Genomic DNA, 11474 nt, shown 5'->3' on the forward strand with positions numbered 1-11474 from the left:
TAGCAACAGAACCAGTATCAAATACCCAGGTGCTACTGCGAGCTCTGGTAAGGTACACATCAATAACATGTATATCATATATACCTTTGTTCACCTTGCCATCCTTCTTATCCGCCAAATACTTGGGGCAGTTCCGCTTCCAGTGACCAGTCTACTTGCAGTAGAAGCACTCAGTTTCAGGCTTAGGTCCAGACTTGGATTTCTTCTCTTGAGCAGCAACTTGTTTGCTGTTCTTTTTGAAGTTCCCCTTCTTCTTCCCTTTGCCCTTTTTCTTGAAACTGGTGGTCTTATTGACCATCAACACTTGATGCTCCTTCTTGATTTCTACCTCCGCAGCCTTTAGCATTGCGAAGAGCTCGGGAATCGTCTTATCCATCCCTTGCATGTTATAGTTCATCACGAAGCTCTTGTAGCTTGGTGGCAGTGATTGAAGAATTCTGTCAATGACGCTATCATCCGGAAGATTAACTCCCAGTTGAATCAAGTTATTGCAGTACCCAAACATCTTGAGTATATGCTCACTGACAGAACTATTCTCCTCCATCTTGCAGCTGTAGAATTTATTGGAGACTTCATATCTCTCAATCCGGGCATTCTTTTGAAATATTAACTTCAATTCCTGGAACATCTCATATGCTCCATGATGTTCAAAACGTCGTTGAAGTCCCGGTTCTAAGCCATAAAGCATGGCACACTGAACTATCGAGTAGTCATCAACACGTGACTGCCAGGCATTCACAATGTCTGCGGTGCTTCCAGGACGTAACTCTTCTATGCAGCAATGAGGATAATCCTCAAGTTACGGACCCAGTCCGTGTAATTGCTACCATCATCTTTCAACTTTGCTTTGTCAAGGAACGCATTAAAATTCAACGGAACAACAGCAGGGGCCATCTATCTACAATCAACATAGACAAGCAAGATACTATCAAGTACTAAGTTCATGATAAATTTAAGTTCAATTAACCATATTACTTAAGAACTCCCACTTAGATAGACATCCCTCTAATCATCTAAGTGATCACGTGATCCAAATCAACTAAACCATAACCGATCATCACGTGAAATGGAGTAGTTTTCAATGGTGAACATCACTATGTTGATCATATCTACTATACGATTTACGCTCGACCTTTCGGTCTCAGTGTTCCGAGGCCATATCTGCATATGCTAGGCTCATCAAGTTTAACATGAGTATTCTGCGTGTGCAAAACTGGCTTGTACCCGTTGTAGATGGACGTAGAGCTTATCACACCCGATCATCACGTGGTGTCTGGGCACGACGAACTTTGGCAATGGTGCATACTCAGGGAGAACACTTTTATCTTGAAATTTAGTGAGAGATCATCTTATAATGCTACCATCAATCAAAGCAAGATAAGATGCATAAAAGATAAACATCACGTGCAATCAATATAAGTGATATGATATGGCCATCATCATCTCGTGCTTGTGATCTCCATCTCCGAAGCACCATCATGATCACCATCGTCACCGACGCGACACCTTGATCTCCATCGTAGCATCGTTGCCGTCTCGCCAATCTTATGCTTCTACGACTATCGCTACCGCTTAGTGATAAAGTAAAGCATTACAGGGCGATTGCATTGCATACAATAAAGCGACAACCATATGGCTCCTGCCAGTTGCCGATAACTCGGTTACAAAACATGATCATCTCATACAATAAAATTTAGCATCATGTCTTGACCGTATCACATCACAACATGCCCTGCAAAAACAAGTTAGATGTCCTCTACTTTTTTGTTGCAAGTTTTACGTGGCTGCTGATGAGGACATAGACCTGGGGTAGGGTAATAGCCTGACCTATACCTCCTACCTAAGGTCCTTGTCCTAGAAGCAAAGAGGTTCAGGAGTAAATAGAGGGGACCCAACAAAGGTGTCGAGTGCAATCCACTCGACCTACCATTGACTCGGAGACCCCCCTTGTTTATGTCACTCGACCACTAAACCACTCGATGTGCAGAAGATCTAAAGCCACTCAGCGCAGCAATGGTCGGGCATTTACTCTTAGACTTAATAGTCATTTATATTACTTTACTGCAGATGTTACCTGTAACGCTCCTACTTTATGAACATTGAACTCCTTGTAACGTGGACTGGCTGGGGTCCTGGCGCACTCTATATAAGCCACCCCCCTCCACTGGCACAAGGGTTCGGACCCCCCGTAACACACACGCATATAATCCAGTCGACCGCCTCCGGGCTCCGAGACGTAGGGCTGTTAACACTACTAGAAAAAGGGCTATAGATGGGATTGACACTAATGGCGCACCAGACACTAATGGCGCACCAACTTCTGATACGCCATTAGAGATGAAACTACTAATGGCGCACCTGGCCCAGGGTGCGCCATTAGTATCAAATTTTTTTTTAACTAGTGCGCCTGTCCAAACATACTAATGGCGCATCCAGACAAAGTGCGCCATTAGTAGTTGAAACTACTAATGGCGCACCATGCACAGGGTGCGCCATTAGTATATATAAAAAAAAATTAACTAGTGCGCCTGTCCAAACATACTAATGGCGCATCCAGAGACAGTGCGCCATTAGTAGTTGAAACTACTAATGGCGCACCTATCCCGGGGTGCGCCATTAGTATCAAATTTTTTTTTAACTAGTGCGCCTGTCCAAACATACTAATGGCGCATCCACAGACAGTGCGCCATTAGTAGTTGAAACTACTAATGGCGCACCTGGACCAGGGTGCGCCATTAGTATCAAAAAAATATTTTTTTTAACTAGTGCGCCTGTCCAAACATACTAATGGCGCATCCTGCCCGCGGTGCGCCATTAGTATAAAAAGTTTTTTTTTACTACTGCGCCTGTACAAACATACTAATGGCGCACCACCAGGAGGTGCGCCATTAGTAACCTGGATTACTAATGGCGCATCTAGAGTTGGTGCGCCATTAGTAAGTGGGCAGCAACAAGATATTTTGGATAGCCTCTCCTACCCACACTCACTTTCTCCCCACTTCATTCTCTCCACCTCCTCCTTGTCTCGGGTGCCTCCTCTTTTTCACCTCATTTCCACCATAGATTCATTCAATTTAAGTGGTTAAATTACCTTGTTTTGATAGGTAAGTAAGGGGGGAAGCTATATTTATGTTGTTCTCCCTACAACAATGTGCACATGCACTTTTTATGGCCTAGCTAGATCTATGTATGTTCGTGGTGTTGCATATGTTTGTGGTGTTGCATATGTGTTTGTGTTTGGAGGTGTACCGGTATTTGAAATGCGATAGTTGCCAATATTTTGCCGGAATGTTGATTCATTTCCGTTTCGGCGAGAATTTTGGCATTAAGCATTCTTTTTGGTCCTATTTTTAGGGAAAGTCATGCCAAATTTTTTCTTGGTTCTAAAATATCGTTTTGCTCTACCCCGCAGGCGACCATGGTCCGCATGATGACCGAAGGCATCGTGAATAGGTTTTTGAGGTCCGCGAAGGCCGAGATGCTTGAAAAGAACGAGACGGAGATAAGATGTCCGTGTCGAAGATGCAAGCTGAAGAGCCTTATTGCGGACCCGGAATCCTGGCAGGTGCGGGACCACCTGCTCTTGCATGGTTTCATGGATGGCTATCGGTGGCAAGGTGATGAAGATGACTACGAAGTCGTCCATGGGGCCGGGCAAGAAATGAGGAAGGGCAGCAAGACAACCACCGCGGCTCGGACGGGCGAGAAGACGAAGAATCCCCAGGAGATGATCACGACGGTGATGCTGTACACAGTCATCGTGTAGAAGATGCAGGACATGATGATGAGGAAGATGCCGGAGCAGACGACGGGCATGATCATGAAGATGATGATGCCGGCAGAGCAGATGACGCTGGACCATCGATGGGCTGGGTGCAGGACCCTCATATTCAAGAGCTGCTTCTCAAGCAGACGGATAACGCAAGAGCTGCCGCCCGAGAGAAAGCCAAGATGGATCAACTTGAGTTAGACGCGGTTACTCCATTGTATGAAGGATGCAGGCCCGAGGATACCCGCCTGAAAGTAACGCTCATGGCTCTGGAGATGAAGGTAAAACACAAAATGACCGACGCATGCTTCGACGAGAACATGTCATTCTGGCACGAACGTCTTCCCAAGGGGAACAAGTGCCCGACCAGTTTGGAGGAGGCGAAGAAAATCGTGTGTCCTCTGGATTTACCGCACGTGAAATACCATGTGTGCATGAACAATTGCATCATTTATCGGGACGAGCACGCGGAGTCTACCATATGTCCGGTGTGCGGCGTCACTCGATACAAGAAGAAGAAGAAAGCTCCTCGAAAAGTGGTGTGGTACTTTCCGATCACTCCTCGTCTGCAGCGGTATTTCGCGGACCCTAAGGTAGCAAAGCTCCTGCGTTGGCACGCGGATAGGGAGGAGAAGAAGCGAGAAGATGACGCAAATGATCCGGAGATAGATAAAAAAGACAAGATGCTGAGTCACCCTAAGGATGCGAGCCAGTGGCAAGCGTTGAACTTCGAAGACCTAGAATTTGGGAACGATCCAAGGAACATCGTGCTGGGCGCGAGCACCGATGGAGTCAATCCGTTTGGCAGCCAGAGAAGCACACATAGCACCTGGCCTGTGTTTGTGTGGATGTACAACCTTCCCCCCTGGTTGTGCATGAAGAGGAAGTACATTCACATGAGTATGCTAATTGAAGGGCCGAAACAACCAGGGAACGACATCAATCTGTATCTGGGGCTGCTGAAAGAGGAGCTAGACACGCTGTGGAAAACGCCAGCCAATACGTGGGACGCCGCAGAGAAAGAATATTTCCCTATGAGAGCCGCGCTGCTCACGACGGTGCACGACTATCTCGGTTACGGATATCTCGCAGGGCAGGTGGTCCACGGATTTTCTGGATGCGTCAGGTGCATGGATGACACAACGTATCGCCAGCTAGATAGAGATCCCGGGTCTTCGAAAACCGTGTTCATGGGACATCGAAGGTGGCTTCGCGACGATGACCCGTGGAGAAAACGCAAGGATCTATTCGATGGTGAAACTGAACCCCGAGGACGCCCGCGTACGAGGAGCGGCGAGGAAATAGACGAGCTGTTGAAAAATTGGAAAGACTGCCCACTGTCGGGAAAGAAGCAAAAGGCGCCAGAGCCGGGAAAGAAGCGAAAGGCGCCAGAGCCGCTGCTGAAGGTATGGAAAACGAGGTCTGTTTTCTGGGACTTGCCATACTGGAAGATCCACCGTGTGCCTCACAGCCTTGATGTCATGCATATCACGAAGAACGTGTGCGAGAGTCTGCTTGGTACCCTGCTCAACATGCCAGAGAGGACCAAAGATGGGCCGAAAGCAAGGGCAGACTTGAAATCAATGGGCATCAGGCAGGAGCTTCACGCTATATATGATGATGATGATGATGATGATGAGGCGAAGCAGGACACGGAAAGTCGTCGCAAAGGCAAAAAGGCCAAGAAGACCGGAAATGACTACCCTCCCGCGTGCTTCACTCTAAGTCAGGAGGAGATCGAGCAGTTTTTCACCTGCCTCGTAGGAGTAAAACTTCCTTATGGTTACGCGGGGAAGATAAGCAGATACCTAGACCTAGCGAAGCTGAAGTTCAGCGGGATGAAGTCTCACGACTGTCACGTGCTGATGACGCACATACTTCCAGTTGCAATCCGTGGGATCATGGACGCGCACGTCCGTGAAACGCTATTTGGCCTATGCAACTTTTTCGACGTCATCTCTCGGAAGTCTGTTGGCGTGAGGGAACTCAGAAGGCTACAGGAAGAGATCGTGGTGATACTATGCGAGCTTGAGATGTACTTCCCGCCCGCATTCTTCGACGTTATGGTGCATCTGCTGGTCCATACCGTGGACGATATCATCCAACTCGGGCCGACGTTCCTGCACAGCATGATGCCGTTCGAAAGGATGAATGGTGTCATCAAAGGATACGTTCGCAACATGTCACGTCCAGAGGGAAGCATAGCCAGGGGCTTTCTGACCGAAGAGTGCATCTCCTACTGCACGAGTTATCTAGGCATCGAGAACCCCGTTGGTCTGCCCGTCAACAGGCACCTCGGCAGGCTCGCTGGATGGGGTCACCGTGAGGGTCGCCGCGAAATGCATGTCGACTTCGAGGGTCAACTCGCCGACTTTGAAAGAGCAAACCTAGTCGCGCTACAACACATAGACGTGGTCGATCCTTGGGTGGTAGAGCACAAAACCTTTATTAAGAAGACGTACAATGACCGAGGCCAACAGAGGACGGAGGGAGATATACTCAAAGAGCACAACTCATGTTTCACGCGTTGGTTCAAGCAGAAGCTTCTGGCGTACCCTTTACATGAGGATTCTTCCGCGGAAGAACAACTCATATTCGCCTTGTCACAGGGCGCCGAGCACAACCTGATGACCTATGAGGCGTACGATATCAACGGCTACACATTCTACACCGAGGCCAAGGACATGAAGAGCGATGGTTATCAGAACTCCGGGGTAACGATGGAATCCTACACCGGTAACGACAAGGACAGATACTACGGAAGGATCGAGGAGATCTGGGAGCTGAGCTACGATGGAGAGAAGGTCCCGATGTTCCGTGTCAGATGGGCCAAGAGCGTCCTAAAAGAAGACCGGTATTTCACCACCATGGTTATACCCGAAGCCAAATCCAAGATCGCAGGCGCAAACGTCACCGCGAAAAATGAGCCATGGGTACTGGCTTCCCAAGTGGACCAATGCTTCTTCATTACCGACCCGTCAAAGCCCAGTCGTGTTGTCGTGAGGAGAGGCAAAAGGAAGATCATCGGAATGGATGGAGTAGCCAATGAGCAAGACTTCGACAAGTACGGCGACCCGAGAATCGAACATGACGACGATGATGAAGTAGCAGCATACACCACAAGAAGAAGCAGGACCACCCTACCTAAAGGACGTCCGTTCCACAGAAGAACTCCATTTGCGAAAAAGAAGGGCAAGAAGATTGTGAACAGATAGCTAGCTAAAATCGATTGTATTTAAATCGTAGCCTTCATTTCTCGATTGTATTTCATGGGCATTTTTTGAACTATCATGAATATTTTTAAATTTCATGGACACTCGATCTCGATCCCTCTCCATCTCGATCGCTAGCTATCCCACCTCGCCAGATCCGGTCCCCCTCGCCGCTGAGCACCCCCCGGTTATATCTGGCCATGGGCCGGGTCGGGCCGGGTCGGGCCGGGCCGGGCTTGGGCCGGGCCTGAAAAAGCCCACGGCAAAAAACTGAGGCCCAGGCCCTCCCAGGCCCTACCATCGGGCCTACTTTTCAAGCCCAAGCCTGAAAAAGCCCAAGCCCGTCCAGGCCCTGCTGGTGGGCTCAAAACTCAGGTCCAAGCCCGGCCCATGGGCAAGCCCATCGGGCCTAGGCCCTGGATTTTAGGGCCGGGCCTGGGTGGGCCGACAGGGCCGGGCCTGAGATGGCCAGGACTACCCCCGGTCCACCGGCCCCCCGCACCCCGCGCACCCTCCCCCGCTCCACCGGCATTACTGTTTGATGATATTATAAAAAAAATTATTACTGTCTTATAAAAAAATATTACTGTTATGATTTAAACAAGTTTGAACATATTTAAACACAAATAAATATGAAACAGCATTTTAAATGCACAAAAAAAATTGTGGAGCCTGGGAATCGAACCCAGGACCTCCTGGTGTGAGAACTGGCTGCTGACCAGTCAAGCTAGTAGAGGCAACTTGGTGTGGACCAGGTCAGGTGGGAGATAACCTGTTGGCTCGAGCAGAAATAAAAAAACAATACTAATGGCGCACCAGGGTGTGGTGCGCCATTAGTGTGGATGTACTTATGGCGCACCGAGGGGTGGTGCGCCATTAGTATTGTGCCCTCGCCTGGCCCTCGATCCCCTTCCCCTCTCCTATCCCCGGCCCGGCCCAAACCTATCCCCTCTCTCTCCCTCGCCCTCGCCCTCGATCGATCCCCTTCCCCTCTCCTCTCCCGACGCCGCTGCCCCGCCGCCTCGACGCCGCCCCGTCGTCCTCGTCTCCGCCCCGACGCCCCGCCGCCCCGTCGTCCTCGTCTCCTCGTCTCCGCCCCGACGCCGGTGTCTCGCATAGCCGCCGCCGTCGCCGCCTTCTTCGTTCGGCCGCCCACATCTCGTCGCCCCAACCGCTGCTCTTGCCCGTCCCCGGCCTCGTCGAGCTCTCCTCCGACCCTCCCCGTGGTGAGCCTCCTCCACCCCCCCGTTCCCCCCTCTGTCCCATGCACCCGTCGCCCCCGTCGGCCGCCCCCGTCGGCCTCTCCCAGTAATCCCTTCTTCCCTACGGCCTGAAGATCATGACAAGCTCCCGTCGAGGACCCTGCTATCCTCCACGCCATCTCTACCTTCTCCGAGCCAGCGACTCGCTCCTCCCCACCGCCTCTACCATAGAGGTTATCCCAAGCACCGCCGATCAGACTGCGGCAGTGCCCACGAGCCTCGCCGCACGCTGTCCACCTCCTGTGCCATGTCTCTATTCTGACCGTAGAGAAAGTAAGGAGCCGCGGCAAGAAGTTCAACATGAGCAACCTGTGTCGGCACGCACATCGTGTTGATGAGAGCAGAGCACATGAGCATTCCTGTGGTTTTCCTTTAGCAACAAGTTCAGAACGTGGTGACGAGAACAATTGCTCGACACTGAATGGGGGTGCACTGCGGTCTCTCTTGCGGGGTTACCTGAAATTTGGACATCGGAAAAAGCTTCATTTTCTAGAGTCCGGCCCGCTTCGGTACCCAGCCCCATAAGCGGCAGTACTATATTGCAGGGTCAGCGTGGCAGCGACAAGTAGTAAGAGCTTCCAACCTGTAGGCAAGGGGCAAGAGATGTATCATGTACATATTTATCTATCTGCTCTTGATACAAAAAATCCTAATATAGTAGTATATGAGTGGATATTAAATATCTATTTTCTTCAGAATATGTCAAAGCCATTCCTCTAATCCAAACACCATTTAGGGAAATTTTCATAGAACCCCATTCATAAGGAATACATCAGTAGTTAGCTGAGTGTTTGATCACTAGTACATACGTTTTGACCCAACAATATCTGAATCAGATGAAGAGAATAAAGTTAATGCTCGTCTTATATAACAAAGCATCAATTCTGTATGTCACTCCTAGTTATTATTTTCATTTTAGCACGAACAAAGAGGAAACATTTTAGCAATCTTGCTTGTTGTACTGCTCTCGGGTCATCAAGAACGTCCGGTGCCGGTAGCTCAAGTAACCTGTTATGTTAGGCTGCCTCCACTTTTCTTTCTGTACCAACCTAACCTACTATCCACTTCACTAGGTTTCCTTCCTCACAGGCTCAGAAATCTACTTATGTTTCCCCACATTTATGCATGTGATTCCTTGCATTTTAAAACCAGCAATGACTGTACTAAACTACCAGTCGAGTCCAGTGCTAAAAAACACAGCTGCGAGCATATTTACAAACTTAGTCCTGTAATCAACCATCACATTCTTCTTTAGCAAAAATAACCAACACTGCTACTTCTTCTTTGACATATATAATATATTACCTGCCTGGCATCAACCAAATCAGTCCAACAATACAGAGTCAAAAGGGGGAAAATGCCATTAGTATTAATATTTTGAAAGCAACACCTTTGTGGTCACTAGCTGTATTCAGAGTGGAACAAAGCGTGTGCCTTTCCTTTCTATATATACTCTGGAAAGTGGTTATATCCTAATTCTACTTTTTATCTTTCTGTAGCTAGTTTTGATGTATTGTTAGGAAAAGACTGTCATTTCATTTTTTTTATAAACTAGCTGGAGTAGATTTGTGCACACAATACTGCTTCCAAGACAATTTGCTTCCAAGGAGTAGTTTCAGTTTGCTTGCAAGGAGTAGTTTCAGTATGGTTTCAGTATAGTTTCAGTAGCCAATTTGCTATTCACTTTGAGCTATTAGTTTGCTTCCATCTTTGTGCCCACTCTGAAGAGTATTCGTATATGCTTGGAACTAAACAGAATTATACAATGAACTTCTGCAGGCTGATCTGAGTTGGACCATCCTCTGCAGCCAACTTCTCTTCGGCAAGAGGAAGAAAGGAGAATCAGGGTACGGTTTCATGGCTAGAAGATATATTGCTGTACCCCGAGTGAAGGGATATCATTGCATACCTGCGCATATATTTCTGTTGTGAGCATAACTCCAGAATTTATTTATCTGTGATTCGTATTGGGTTAATAATCTGCAGCTAGTTGTATTTTTAATTCACTAGCCTTTTACTTATACATGAGAGAAGTGGGAAGCTAAGTCAATAGGAGCTAAACTCAACCCTTGGCTTGTTACGTGAGCTCAAACTAGTACCTAGTGAGTGTTTCATGTACTGAACTTGGATTTCCGGTGTTTTTGTAACATCCATGTAAGGTTTCGTTCGGTATATTAAATCCTATGAAATTATCAAAGTGTGTTGTACTATGTTGGACAGAATTTTATGTTTGGACTTGGGTGAATGTAAACAGACTTATACTCTCAGATTTTGTCATAGTTGATGGTGTGAGGACTTATAATGTGATAAAGTATATACATTGTTGCAACACCTATATAATGTGATAAAGTATATACATTGTCATCTAAGTTGAGCTGATTTTGATTTCCGTATGTTATGGGGGGACAACAGATATTGCTATATGTTCATTCTTGAGGGTACAGACTTGCTAAACTATTGATGATACTGCTTGGTGTATTTTCCATGTTGTGATGGAGGCCTTTTTTGCCTTGTCCACCCGAGAGGCCCTTGAGTTTGCCGGAATGTCGATTAACTTCCGTTCCGGCAAATTCGGGTACTCCATATGTCCTATTTTCAGCAAAGGTCATGCTGAAATTTTCCGTGAATTTTAGCATGACTTTGCTAAAAATAGGACATATGGGGTACTTGTGACTAATGCATGGGCCGGGGTATCTTAGTAGTTAATTAAGTAGGATCAAGTGCCCCGGCGTACTTGTGACTAATGCATGGCTTTTAGGGTGCCTCGGTGTCGATAAAAACCAAAATGATGAAAGCTTAGGCTTTTAGGGTGCCTCGGCGTCGAAAAACCCTCAATGATAAAAGCTTAGCTTTTAGGATGCCTCGGTGTCGACAAACCCTAAATGATGAGACCATGATCTTGTTCCTTGACAATAACCAACTTTTTGACCAAACTTTGTTCCTATTTAGAGAGAAACATGGCCAACAACGATGAGGCCGGGGGTTCGAGCGTCAAGCCATTCTGGATGCTGTCCTAGGAGATGGAGGAACAACCTCACTTGTATGAGGACGCCGCCTTCCCCACCGATCCTGAGACCACTGATGGTACCGCCGAGGATGACCCCACTGATGCCACCACTGATGGTGCCGCCGAGGATGCCACCACTGATGGTGCCGCCGAGGATGCCACCACTGATGATGGCGGCGCACGCACAGATGGCAGCCAACTGAAGAGGCAACGGAAGGACCGGC

General features: G+C 48.0%; 1 long non-coding RNA gene across 1 annotated transcript; it reads left to right on the top strand.

Moving 5' to 3' along the window:
* Positions 1–7889: 7889 nt before the first annotated feature.
* LOC141021099 (uncharacterized) lies at positions 7890–10508 on the top strand. Its single transcript, XR_012181106.1, has 2 exons — positions 7890–8207; positions 10023–10508. It is a non-coding gene; the product is annotated as an uncharacterized lncRNA (long non-coding RNA).
* Positions 10509–11474: the final 966 nt, after the last annotated feature.

This window comes from Aegilops tauschii, chromosome 3 (assembly GCF_002575655.3).
Source record: "Aegilops tauschii subsp. strangulata cultivar AL8/78 chromosome 3, Aet v6.0, whole genome shotgun sequence".
In the NCBI taxonomy this organism is placed as follows: Eukaryota; Viridiplantae; Streptophyta; class Magnoliopsida; order Poales; family Poaceae; genus Aegilops; species Aegilops tauschii.